Source organism: Lissotriton vulgaris, chromosome 8 (genome assembly GCF_964263255.1).
Source record: "Lissotriton vulgaris chromosome 8, aLisVul1.2, whole genome shotgun sequence".
NCBI classification, from domain to species: domain Eukaryota; kingdom Metazoa; phylum Chordata; class Amphibia; order Caudata; family Salamandridae; genus Lissotriton; species Lissotriton vulgaris.
Genome location: NC_141696.1, coordinates 1,530,904,687 through 1,530,918,196, shown reverse-complemented (window position 1 = coordinate 1,530,918,196; position 13,510 = coordinate 1,530,904,687). Strand labels below are relative to the sequence as shown.

The 13,510-nt window shown below is 38.1% G+C and overlaps 8 non-coding genes across 8 annotated transcripts; all 8 read left to right on the top strand.

Moving 5' to 3' along the window:
* The first annotated feature begins 1,251 nt into the window (after positions 1–1,251).
* Positions 1,252–1,324, top strand: TRNAF-GAA (transfer RNA phenylalanine (anticodon GAA)). Its single transcript has one exon. It is a non-coding gene; the product is annotated as a tRNA-Phe (tRNA).
* Positions 1,325–6,490: 5,166 nt separating this feature from the next.
* Positions 6,491–6,563, top strand: TRNAV-GAC (transfer RNA valine (anticodon GAC)). Its single transcript has one exon. It is a non-coding gene; the product is annotated as a tRNA-Val (tRNA).
* A 1,091-nt stretch (positions 6,564–7,654) lies between these two features.
* TRNAV-GAC (transfer RNA valine (anticodon GAC)) lies at positions 7,655–7,727 on the top strand. Its single transcript has one exon. It is a non-coding gene; the product is annotated as a tRNA-Val (tRNA).
* A 509-nt stretch (positions 7,728–8,236) lies between these two features.
* Positions 8,237–8,309, top strand: TRNAF-GAA (transfer RNA phenylalanine (anticodon GAA)). Its single transcript has one exon. It is a non-coding gene; the product is annotated as a tRNA-Phe (tRNA).
* Positions 8,310–8,817: 508 nt separating this feature from the next.
* Positions 8,818–8,890, top strand: TRNAF-GAA (transfer RNA phenylalanine (anticodon GAA)). The gene has a single exon. It is a non-coding gene; the product is annotated as a tRNA-Phe (tRNA).
* A 507-nt stretch (positions 8,891–9,397) lies between these two features.
* Positions 9,398–9,470, top strand: TRNAF-GAA (transfer RNA phenylalanine (anticodon GAA)). The gene has a single exon. It is a non-coding gene; the product is annotated as a tRNA-Phe (tRNA).
* A 1,091-nt stretch (positions 9,471–10,561) lies between these two features.
* Positions 10,562–10,634, top strand: TRNAF-GAA (transfer RNA phenylalanine (anticodon GAA)). Its single transcript has one exon. It is a non-coding gene; the product is annotated as a tRNA-Phe (tRNA).
* A 1,672-nt stretch (positions 10,635–12,306) lies between these two features.
* TRNAF-GAA (transfer RNA phenylalanine (anticodon GAA)) lies at positions 12,307–12,379 on the top strand. Its single transcript has one exon. It is a non-coding gene; the product is annotated as a tRNA-Phe (tRNA).
* The last annotated feature ends 1,131 nt before the right edge of the window (positions 12,380–13,510 follow it).

Below are 13,510 nucleotides of genomic sequence, written 5' to 3'. Positions count from 1 at the left end.
TCTACCATATGAGGTTAAAAATCCAGGTCCTGCATCTATTTTGTTAAATGGTTCAAATTAAAGTATGAAGACCCCAGCTATCAGAAGGCCGAAATAGCTCATTTGGGAGAGCATTAGACTGAAGATCTAAAGGTCCCTGGTTCAATCCCGGGTTTCGGCACAGTTGAGAGGTTCCTTGCTTCTAACAAAATAGGTCTTGGAATCAGCTGTAGTATTTTTTTCTCTATCAACATTTTTATCAACTGATCTACAAAATGATCAATTCAACATAGACTTTGCTTTCTGTCCTCCTTTTAAACTTTCTTCCACCTATCTTGCCTTCAGGTTTGACTATGAATGTTTTCCATTTCGTCCTTTTTTGTAAAGTAAACTCTTGTCTGCATCACATTCCACTTCCCCTTGAACACAGATGTCAGTAGTCAGATGACATTGGTTACCTACTCATGCCAAATATATCTGGGTAATATAGTGCGAGTCCATTCAGAGTTAAAAAAACAACTACCTAACCTGGATCCCAAAAATGCTATTTACCCATTGCACCAGTTAACTGGGGAATGATACAGGACTCCTTAAAACATATCTCTACCATATGAGGTTAAAAATCCAGGTCCTGCATCTATTTTGTTAAATGGTTTAAATTAAAGTATGAAGACCACAGCTATAAGCAGGCCGAAATAGCTCAGTTGGGCGAGCGTTAGACTGAAGATCTAAAGGTCCCTGGCTCAATCCCGGGTTTCGGCACAGTTGAGAGGTTCCTTGCTTTTAACAAAATAGGTCTTGGGATCAGCTGTAGTTCTTTTTCTCTATTCATCAAATTTTTTCCAACTGATCTACAACACAATCAATTTAACATAGACTTTGCTTTATGTCCTCCTTCTAAACTTGCTTCCACCTCTCTTACCTTCAGGTTTGACAATGAATATTTCCCATTTCATGCTTTTTTGTAAAGTAAACTCTTGTCTGCATTACCTTCCACTTCCCCTTGAACACAGATGTCAGTAGTCAGATGACATTGCTTACCTACTCATGCCAAATATATCTGGGTAATATAGTGCTAGTCCATTCAGAGTTAAAAAAACAACTACCTAACCTGGATCCAAAAAATGCTATTTACCCATTGCACCAGTTAATTGCGGAATGATACAGGACTCCTTAAAACATATCTCTACCATGTGAGGTTAAAAATCCAGGTCCTGCATCTATTTTGTTAAATGGTTTAAATTAAAGTATGAAGACCACAGCTATAAGCAGGCCGAAATAGCTCAGTTGGGAGAGCGTTAGACTGAAAATCTGAAGGTCCCTGGTTCAATCCCGGGTTTCGGCACAGTTGAGAGGTTACTTGCTTCTAACAAAATAGGTCTTGGAATCAGCTGTAGTACTTTTTCTCTATTCATCAAATTTTTTCCAACTGATCTACAACACAATCAATTTAACATAGACTTTGCTTTATGTCCTCCTTCTAAACTTGCTTCCACCTCTCTTACCTTCAGGTTTGACAATGAATATTTCCCATTTCATGCTTTTTTGTAAAGTAAACTCTTGTCTGCATTACCTTCCACTTCCCCTTGAACACAGATGTCAGTAGTCAGATGACATTGCTTACCTACTCATGCCAAATATATCTGGGTAATATAGTGCTAGTCCATTCAGAGTTAAAAAAACAACTACCTAACCTGGATCCCAAAAATGCTATTTGCCCATTGCACCAGTTAATTGCGGAATGATACATGACTCCTTAAAACATATCTCTACCATATGAGGTTAAAAATCCAGGTCCTGCATCTATTTTGTTAAATGGTTTAAATTAAAGTATGAAGACTACAGCTAGCAGGAGGCAGAAATAGCTCAGTTGGGAGAGTGTTAGACTGAAGATCTAAAGGTCCCTGGTTTAATCCCGGGTTTCGGCACTGTTGAGAGGTTCCTTGCTTCTCACAAAATAAGTCTTGGAATCAGCTGTAGCACTTTTTTCTCTATCAACATTTTTATCAACTGATCCACAAAATGATCAATTCAACATAGACTTTGCTTCATGTCCTCCTTTTAAACATTCTTCCACCTATCTTTCCTTCAGGTTTGACTATGAATGTTTCCCATGTCGTCCTTTTTTGTAAAGTAAACTCTTGTCTGCATCACATTCCACTTCCCCGTGAACACAGATGTCAGTAGTCAGATGACATTGCTTACCTACTCATGCCAAATATATCTGGGTAATATAATGCTAGTCCATTCAGATTTAAAAAAACAACTACCTAACCTGGATCCCAAAAATGCTATTTACCCATTGCACCAGTTAACTGGGGAATGATACAGGACTCCTTAAAACATATCTCTACCATATGAGGTTAAAAATCCAGGTCCTGCATCTATTTTGTTAAATGGTTCAAATTAAAGTATGAAGACCCCAGCTATCAGAAGGCCAAAATAGCTCAGTTGGGAGAGCGTTAGACTGAAGATCTAAAGGTCCCTGGTTCAATCCTGGGTTTCGGCACAGTTGAGAGGTTCCTTGCTTCTAACAAAATAGGTATTGGAATTAGCTGTAGTACTTTTTCTCTATTCATCAAATTTTTTCCAACTGATCTACAACACAATCAATTTAACATAGACTTTGCTTTATGTCCTCCTTTTAAACTTGCTTCCACCTCTCTTACCTTCAGGTTTGACAATGAATATTTCCCATTTTATGCTTTTTTGTAAAGTAAACTCTTGTCTGCATTACCTTCCACCTCCCCTTGAATACAGATGTCAGTAGTCAGATGACATTGCTTACCTACTCATGCCAAATATATCTGGGTAATATAGTGCTAGTCCATTCAGAGTTAAAAAAACAACTACCTAACCTGGATCCCAAAACTGCTATTTGCCCATTGCACCAGTTAATTGCGGAATGATACAGGACTCCTTAAAACATATCTCTACCATATGAGGTTAAAAATCCAGGTCCTGCATCTATTTTGTTAAATGGTTTAAATTAAAGTATGAAGACCACAGCTATAAGCAGGCCGCAATAGCTCAGTTGGGAGAGCATTAGACTGAAGATCTAAAGGTCCCTGGTTCAATCCCGGGTTTCGGCATTAGTTGAGAGGTTCCTTGCTTCTAACAAAATAGGTCTTGGAATCAGCTGTAGTACTTTTTTCTCTATCAACATTTTTATCAACTGATCTACAAAATGATCAATTCAACATAGACTTTGCTTTCTGTCCTCCTTTTAAACTTTCTTCCACCTATCTTGCCTTCAGGTTTGACAATGAATGTTTCCCATTTCGTCCTTTTTTGTAAAGTAAACTCTTGTCTGCATCACATTCCACTTCCCCTTGAACACAGATGTCAGTAGTCAGATGACATTGCTTACCTACTCTTGCCAAATATATCTAGGTAATATAGTGCTAGTCCATTCAGAGTTAAAAAAACAACTACCTAACCTGGATCCCAAAAATGCTATTTACCCATTGCACCGGTTAACTGGGGAATGATACAGGACTCCTTAAAACATATCTCTACCATATGAGGTTAAAAATCCAGGTCCTGCATCTATTTTGTTAAATGGTTCAAATTAAAGTATGAAGACCCCAGCTATCAGAAGACCGAAATAGCTCAGTTGGGAGAGCGTTAGACTGAAGATCTAAAGGTCCCTTGTTCAATCCCGGGTTTCGGCACAGTTGTGAGGTTCCTTGCTTCTAGCAAAATAGGTCTTGGAATCAGCTGTAGTACTTTTTCTCTATTCATCAAATTTTTTCCAACTGATCTACAACACAATCAATTTAACATCGACTTTGCTTTATATCCTCCTTCTAAACTTGCTTCCACCTCTCTTACCTTCAGGTTTGACAATGAATATTTCCCATTTCATGCTTTTTGTAAAGTAAACTCTTGTCTGCATTACCTTCCACCTCCCCTTGAATACAGATGTCAGTAGTCAGATGACATTGCTTACCTACTCATGCCAAATATATCTGGGTAATATAGTGCTAGTCCATTCAGAGTTAAAAAAACAACTACCTAACCTGTATCCCAAAACTGCTATTTGCCCATTGCACCAGTTAATTGCGGAATGATACAGGACTCCTTAAAACATATCTCTACCATATGAGGTTAAAAATCCAGGTCCTGCATCTATTTTGTTAAATGGTTTAAATTAAAGTATGAAGACCACAGCTATAAGCAGGCCGCAATAGCTCAGTTGGGAGAGCGTTAGACTGAAGATCGAAAGGTCCCTGGTTCAATCCCGGGTTTCGGCACAGTTGAGAGGTTCCTTGCTTCTAACAAAGTAGGTCTTGGAATAAGCTGTAGTACTTTTTTCTCTATCAACATTTTTATCAACTGATCTACAAAATGATCAATTCAACATAGACTTTGCTTTCTGTCCTCTTTTTAAACTTTCTTCCACATATCTTGCCTTCAGGTTTGACAATGAATGTTTCCCATTTCGTCCTTTTTTGTAAAGTAAACTCTTGTCTGCATCACATTCCACTTCCCCTTGAACACAGATGTCAGTAGTCAGATGACATTGCTTACCTACTCATGCAAAATATATCTGGGTAATATAGTGCTAGTCCATTCAGAGTTAAAAAAACAACTACCTAACCTGGATCCCAAAAATGCTATTTACCCATTGCACTAGTTAACTGGGGAATGATACAGGACTCCTTAAAACATATCTCTACCATATGAAGTTAAAAATCCAGGTCCTGCATCTATTTTGTTAAATGGTTCAAATTAAAGTATGAAGACCCCAGCTATCAGAAGGCTGAAATAGCTCAGTTGGGAGAGCGTTAGACTGAAGATCTAAAGGTCCCTGGTTCAATCCCGGGTTTCGGCACAGTAGAGACGTTCCTTGCTTCTAACAAAATAGGTCTTGGAATCAGCTGTAGTACTTTTTCTCTATTCATCAAATTTTTTCCAACTGATCTACAACACAATCAATTTAACATAGACTTTGCTTTATGTCCTCCTTCTAAACTTGCTTCCACCTCTCTTACCTTCAGGTTTGACAATGAATATTTCCCATTTCATGCTTTTTTGTAAAGTAAACTCTTGTCTGCATTACCTTCCACCTCCCCTTGAATACAGATGTCAGTAGTCAGATGACATTGCTTACCTACTCATGCCAAATATATCTGGGTAATATAGTGCTAGTCCATTCAGAGTTAAAAAAACAACTACGTAACCTGGATCCCAAAAATGCTATTTGCCCATTGCACCAGTTAATTGCGGAATGATACAAGACTCCTTAAAACATATCTCTACCATATGAGGTTAAAAATCCAGGTCCTGCATTTATTTTGTTAAATGGTTTAAATTAAAGTATGAAGACCACAGCTGTAAGCAGGCTGAAACAGCTCAGTTGGGAGAGCGTTAGACTGAAGATCTAAAGGTCCCTGGTTCAATCCCAGGTTTAGGCACAGTTGAGAGGTTCCTTGCTTCTAAAAAAATAGGTCTTGGAATCAGCTGTAGTACTTTTTCTCTATTCATCAAATTTTTTCCAACTGATCTACAACACAATCAATTTAACATAGACTTTGCTTTATGTCCTCCTTCTAAACTTGCTTCCACCTCTCTTACCTTCAGGTTTGACAATGAATATTTCCCATTTCATGCTTTTTTGTAAAGTAAACTCTTGTCTGCATTACCTTCCACTTCCCCTCGAACACAGATGTCAGTAGTCAGATGACATTGCTTACCTACTCATGCCAAATATATCTGGGTAATATAGTGCTAGTCCATTCAGAGTTAAAAAAACAACTACCTAACCTGGATCCCAAAAATGCTATTTGCCCATTGCACCAGTTAATTGCGGAATGATACAGGACTCCTTAAAACATATCTCTACCATATGAGGTTAAAAATCCAGGTCCTGCATCTATTTTGTTAAATGATTTAAATTAAAGTATGAAGACCACAGCTATAAGCAGGCCACAATAGCTCAGTTGGGAGAGCGTTAGACTGAAGATCTAAAGGTCCCTGGTTCAATCCAGGGTTTCGGCACAGTTGAGAGGTTCCTTGCTTCTAACAAAATAGGTCTTGGAATCAGCTGTAGTACTTTTTTCTCTATCAACATGTTTATCAACTGATCTACAAAATGATCAATTCAACATAGACTTTGCTTTCTGTCCTCCTTTTAAACTTTCTTCCACCTATCTTGCCTTCAGGTTTCACAATGAATGTTTCCCATTTCGTCCTTTTTTGTAAAGTAAACTCTTGTCTGCATCACATTCCACTTCCCCTTGAACACAGATGTCAGTAGTCAGATGACATTGCTTACCTACTCATGCCAAATATATCTAGGTAATATAGTGCTAGTCCATTCAGAGTTAAAAAAACAAATACCTAACCTGGATCCCAAAAATGCTTTTTACCCATTGCACCAGTTAACTGGGGAATGATACAGGACTCCTTAAAACATATCTCGACCATATGAGGTTAAAAATCCAGGTCCTGCATCTATTTTGTTAAATGGTTCAAATTAAAGTATGAAGACCACAGCTATCAGAAGGCCGAAATAGCTCAGTTGGGAGAGCGTTAGACTGACGATCTAAAGGTCCATGGTTCAATCCCGGGTTTCGGCACAGTTGAGAGGTTCCTTGCTTCTAACAAAATAGGTCTTGGAATCAGCTGTAGTACTTTTTCTCTATTCATCAAATTTTTTCCAACTGATCTACAACACAATCAATTTAACATAGACTTTGCTTTATGTCCTCCTTCTAAACTTGCTTCCACCTCTCTTACCTTCAGGTTTGACAATGAATATTTTCCATTTCATGCTTTTTTGTAAAGTAAACTCTTGTCTGCATTACCTTCCACTTCCCCTTGAACACAGATGTCAGTAGTCAGATGACATTGCTTACCTACTCATGCCAAATATATCTGGGTAATATAGTGCTAGTCCATTCAGAGTTAAAAAAACAACTACCTAACCTGGATCCAAAAAATGCTATTTACCCATTGTACCAGTTAATTGCGGAATGATACAGGACTCCTTAAAACATATCTCTACCATATGAGGTTAAAAATCCAGGTCCTGCATCTATTTTGTTAAATGGTTTAAATTAAAGTATGAAGACCACAGCTATAAGCAGGCCGCAATAGCTCAGTTGGGAGAGCGTTAGACTGAAGATCTAAAGGTCCCTGGTTCAATCCCGGGTTTCGGCACAGTTGAGAGGTTCCTTGCTTCTAACAAAATAGGTCTTGGAATAAGCTGTAGTACTTTTTTCTCTATCAACATTTTTATCAACTGATCTACAAAATGATCAATTCAACATAGACTTTGCTTTCTGCCCTCTTTTTAAACTTTCTTCCACCTATCTTGCCTTCAGGTTTGACAATGAATGTTTCCCATTTCGTCCTTTTTTGTAAAGTAAACTCTTGTCTGCATCACATTCCACTTCCCCTTGAACACAGATGTCAGTAGTCAGATGACATTGCTTACCTACTCATGCCAAATATATCTAGGTAATATAGTGCTAGTCCATTCAGAGTTAAAAAAACAACTACCTAACCTGGATCCCAAAAATGCTTTTTACCCATTGCACCAGTTAACTGGGGAATGATACAGGACTCCTTAAAACATATCTCGACCATATGAGGTTAAAAATCCAGGTCCTGCATCTATTTTGTTAAATGGTTCAAATTAAAGTATGAAGACCACAGCTATCAGAAGGCCGAAATAGCTCAGTTGGGAGAGCGTTAGACTGACGATCTAAAGGTCCATGGTTCAATCCCGGGTTTCGGCACAGTTGAGAGGTTCCTTGCTTCTAACAAAATAGGTCTTGGAATCAGCTGTAGTACTTTTTCTCTATTCATCAAATTTTTTCCAACTGATCTACAACACAATCAATTTAACATAGACTTTGCTTTATATCCTCCTTCTAAACTTGCTTCCACCTCTCTTACCTTCAGGTTTGACAATGAATATTTCCCATTTCATGCTTTTTTGTAAAGTAAACTCTTGTCTGCATTACCTTCCACTTCCCCTTGAACACAGATGTCAGTAGTCAGATGACATTGCTTACCTACTCATGCCAAATATATCTGGGTAATATAGTGCTAGTCCATTCAGAGTTAAAAAAACAACTACCTAACCTGGATCCCAAAAATGCTATTTACCCATTGCACCAGTTAATTGCGGAATGATACAGGACTCCTTAAAACATATCTCACCATATGAGGTTAAAAATCCAGGTCCTGCATCTGTTTTGTTAAATGGTTTAAATTAAAGTATGAAGACTACAGCTATAAGCAGGCCGAAATAGCTCAGTTGGGAGAGCGTTAGACTGAAGATCTAAAGGTCCCTGGTTCAATCCCGGGTTTCGGCACAGTTGAGAGGTTCCTTGCTTCTAACAAAATAGGTCTTGGAATCAGCTGTAGTACTTTTTTCTCTATCAACATTTTTGTCAACTGATCTACAAAATGATCAATTCAACATAGACTTTGCTTTCTGTCCTCCTTTTAAACTTTCTTCCACCTATCTTGCCTTCAGGTTTGACTGTGAATGTTTTCCATTTCGTCCTTTTTTGTAAAGTAAACTCTTGTCTGCATTACCTTCCACTTCCCCTTGAACACAGATGTCAGTAGTCAGATGACATTGCTTACCTACTCATGCCAAATATATCTGGGTAATATAGTGCTAGTCCATTCAGAGTTAAAAAAACAACTACCTAACCTGGATCCCAAAAATGCTATTTACCCATTGCACCAGTTAACTGGGGAATGATACAGGTCTCCTTAAAACATATCTCTACCATATGAGGTTAAAAATCCAGGTCCTGCATCTATTTTGTTAAATGGTTCAAATTAAAGTATGAAGACCCCAGCTATCAGAAGGCCGAAATAGCTCAGTTGGGAGAGCGTTAGACTGAAGATCTAAAGGTCCCTGGTTCAATCCCGGGTTTCGGCACAGTTGAGAGGTTCCTTGCTTCTAACAAAATAGGTCTTGGAATGAGCTGTAGTACTTTTTCTCTATTAACATTTTTATCAACTGATCTACAAAATGATCAATTCAACATAGACTTTGCTTTCTGTCCTCCTTTTAAACTTTCTTCCACCTATCTTGCCTTCCGGTTTGACTATGAATGTTTTCCATTTCGTCCTTTTTTGTAAAGTAAACTCTTGTCTGCATCACATTCCCCTTCCCCTTGAACACAGATGTCAGTAGTCAGATGACATTGCTTACCTACTCATGCCAAATATATCTGGGTAATATAGTGCTAGTCCATTCAGAGTTAAAAAAACAACTACCTAACCTGGATCCCAAAAATGCTATTTACCCATTGCACCAGTTAACTGGGGAATGATACAGGACTCCTTAAAACATATCTCTACCATATGAGGTTAAAAATCCAGGTCCTGCATCTATTTTGTTAAATGGTTCAAATTAAAGTATGAAGACCCCAGCTATCAGAAGGCCGAAATAGCTCAGTTGGGAGAGCGTTAGACTGAAGATCTAAAGGTCCCTGGTTCAATCCCGGGTTTCGGCACAGTTGAGACGTTCCTTGCTTCTAACAAAATAGTTCTTGGAATCAGCTGTAGTACTTTTTCTCTATTCATCAAATTTTTTCCAACTGATCTACAACACAATCAATTTAACATAGACTTTGCTTTATGTCCTCCTTCTAAACTTGCTTCCACCTCTCTTACCTTCAGGTTTGACAATGAATATTTCCCATTTCATGCTTTTTTGTAAAGTAAACTCTTGTCTGCATTACCTTCCACTTCCCCTTGAACACAGATGTCAGTAGTCAGATGACATTGCTTACCTACTCATGCCAAATATATCTGGATAATATAGTGCTAGTCCATTCAGAGTTAAAAAAACAACTACCTAACCTGGATCCAAAAAATGCTATTTACCCATTGTACCAGTTAATTGTGGAATGATACAGGTCTCCTTAAAACATATCTCTACCATATGAGGTTAAAAATACAGGTCCTGCATCTATTTTGTTAAATGATTTAAATTAAAGTATGAAGACCACAGCTATAAGCAGGCCGCAATAGCTCAGTTGGGAGAGCGTTAGACTGAAGATCTAAAGGTCCCTGGTTCAATCCCGGGTTTCGGCACAGTTGAGAGGTTCCTTGCTTCTAACAAAATAGGTCTTGGAATCAGCTGTAGTACTTTTTTCTCTATCAACATTTTTATCAACTGATCTACAAAATGATCAATTCAACATAGACTTTGCTTTCTGTCCTCCTTTTAAACTTTCTTCCACCTATCTTGCCTTCAGGTTTCACAATGAATGTTTCCCATTTCGTCCTTTTTTGTAAAGTAAACTCTTGTCTGCATCACATTCCACTTCCCCTTGAACACAGATGTCAGTAGTCAGATGACATTGCTTAACTACTCATGACAAATATATCTAGGTAATATAGTGCTAGTCCATTCAGAGTTAAAAAAACAACTACCTAACCTGGATCCCAAAAATGCTATTTACCCATTGCACCAGTTAACTGGGGAATGATACAGGACTCCTTAAAACATATCTCTACCATATGAGGTTAAAAATCCAGGTCCTGCATCTATTTTGTTAAATGGTTCAAATTAAAGTATGAAGACCCCAGCTATCAGAAGGCCGAAATAGCTCAGTTGGGAGAGCGTTAGACTGAAGATCTAAAGGTCCCTGGTTCAATCCCGGGTTTCGGCGCAGTTGAGAGGTTCCTTGCTTCTAACAAAATAGGTCTTGGAATCAGCTGTAGTACTTTTTCTCTATTCATCAATTTTTTTCCAACTGATCTACAACACAATCAATTTAACATAGACTTTGCTTTATGTCCTCCTTCTAAACTTGCTTCCACCTCTCTTACCTTCAGGTTTGACAATGAATATTTTCCATTTCATGCTTTTTTGTAAAGTAAACTCTTGTCTGCATTACCTTCCACTTCCCCTTGAACACAGATGTCAGTAGTCAGATGACATTGCTTACCTACTCATGCCAAATATATCTGGGTAATATAGTGCTAGTCCATTCAGAGTTAAAAAACAACTACCTAACCTGGATCCCAAAACTGCTATTTGCCCATTGCACCAGTTAATTGCGGAATGATACAGGACTCCTTAAAACATATCTCTACCATATGAGGTTAAAAATCCAGGTCCTGCATCTATTTTGTTAAATGGTTTAAATTAAAGTATGAAGACCACAGCTATAAGCAGGCCGCAATAGCTCAGTTGGGAGACCGTTAGACTGAAGATCTAAAGGTTCCTGGTTCAATCCCGGGTTTCGGCACAGTTGAGAGGTTCCTTGCTTCTAACAAAATAGCTCTTGGAATAAGCTGTAGTACTTTTTTCTCTATCAACATTTTTATCAACTGATCTACAAAATGATCAATTCAACATAGACTTTGCTTTCTGCCCTCTTTTTAAACTTTCTTCCACCTATCTTGCCTTCAGGTTTGACAATGAATGTTTCCCATTTCGTCCTTTTTTGTAAAGTAAACTCTTGTCTGCATCACATTCCACTTCCCCTTGAACACAGATGTCAGTAGTCAGATGACATTGCTTACCTACTCATGCCAAATATATCTAGGTAATATAGTGCTAGTCCATTCAGAGTTAAAAAAACAACTACCTAACCTGGATCCCAAAAATGCTATTTACCCATTGCACCAGTTAACTGGGGAATGATACAGGACTCCTTAATACATATCTCTACCATATGAGGTTAAAAATCCAGGTCCTGCATCTATTTTGTTAAATGGTTCAAATTAAAGTATGAAGACCACAGCTATCAGAAGGCCGAAATAGCTCAGTTGGGAGAGCGTTAGACTGAAGATCTAAAGGTCCATGGTTCAATCCCGGGTTTCGGCACAGTTGAGAGGTTCCTTGCTTCTAACAAAATAGGTCTTGGAATCAGCTGTAGTACTTTTTCTCTATTCATCAAATTTTTTCCAACTGATCTACAACACAATCAATTTAACATAGACTTTGCTTTATATCCTCCTTCTAAACTTGCTTCCACCTCTCTTACCTTCAGGTTTGACAATGAATATTTCCCATTTCATGCTTTTTTGTAAAGTAAACTCTTGTCTGCATTACCTTCTACTTCCCCTTGAACACAGATGTCAGTAGTCAGATGACATTGCTTACCTACTCATGCCAAATATATCTGGGTAATATAGTGCTAGTCCATTCAGAGTTAAAAAAACAACTACCTAACCTGGATCCCAAAAATGCTATTTACCCATTGCACCAGTTAATTGCGGAATGATACAGGACTCCTTAAAACATATCTCACCATATGAGGTTAAAAATCCAGGTCCTGCATCTGTTTTGTTAAATGGTTTAAATTAAAGTATGAAGACCACAGCTATAAGCAGGCCGAAATAGCTCAGTTGGGAGAGCGTTAGACTGAAGATCTAAAGGTCCCTGGTTCAATCCCGGGTTTCGGCACAGTTGAGAGGTTCCTTGCTTCTAACAAAATAGGTCTTGGAATCAGCTGTAGTACTTTTTTCTCTATCAACATTTTTATCAACTGATCTACAAAATGATCAATTCAACATAGACTTTGCTTTCTGTCCTCCTTTTAAACTTTCTTCCACCTATCTTGCCTTCAGGTTTGACTGTGAATGTTTTCCATTTCGTCCTTTTTTGTAAAGTAAACTCTTGTCTGCATCACATTCCACTTCCCCTTGAACACAGATGTCAGTAGTCAGATGACATTGCTTACCTACTCATGCCAAATATATCTGGGTAATATAGTGCTAGTCCATTCAGAGTTAAAAAAACAACTACCTAACCTGGATCCCAAAAATGCTATTTACCCATTGCACCAGTTAACTGGGGAATGATACAGGACTCCTTAAAACATATCTCTACCATATGAGGTTAAAAATCCAGGTCCTGCATCTATTTTGTTAAATGGTTTAAATTAAAGTATGAAGAGCACATCTATAAGCAGGCCGCAATAGCTCAGTTGGGAGAGCATTAGACTGAAGATCTAAAGGTCCCTGGTTCCATCCCGGGTTTCGGCACAGTTGAGACGTTCCTTGCTTCTAACAAAATAGGTCTTGGAATCAGCTGTAGTACTTTTTCTCTATTCATCAAATTTTTTCCAACTGATCTACAACACAATCAATTTAACATAGACTTTGCTTTCTGTCCTCCTTTTAAACTTTGTTCCACCTATCTTGCCTTCAGGTTTGACAATGAATGTTTCCCACTTCGTCCTTTTTTGTAAAGTAAACTCTTGTCTGCATCACATTCCACTTCCCCTTGAACACAGATGTCAGTAATCAGATGACATTGCTTACCTACTCATGCCAAATATATCTAGGTAATATAGTGCTAGTCCATTCAGAGTTAAAAAAACAACTACCTAACCTGGATCCCAAAAATGCTATTTACCCATTGCACCAGTTAACTGGGGAATGATACAGGACTCCTTAAAACATATTTCTACCATATGAGGTTAAAAATCCAGGTCCTGCATCTATTTTGTTAAATGGTTCAAATTAAAGTATGAAGACCCCAGCTATCAGAATGCTGAAATAGCTCAGTTGGGAGAGCGTTAGACTGAAGATC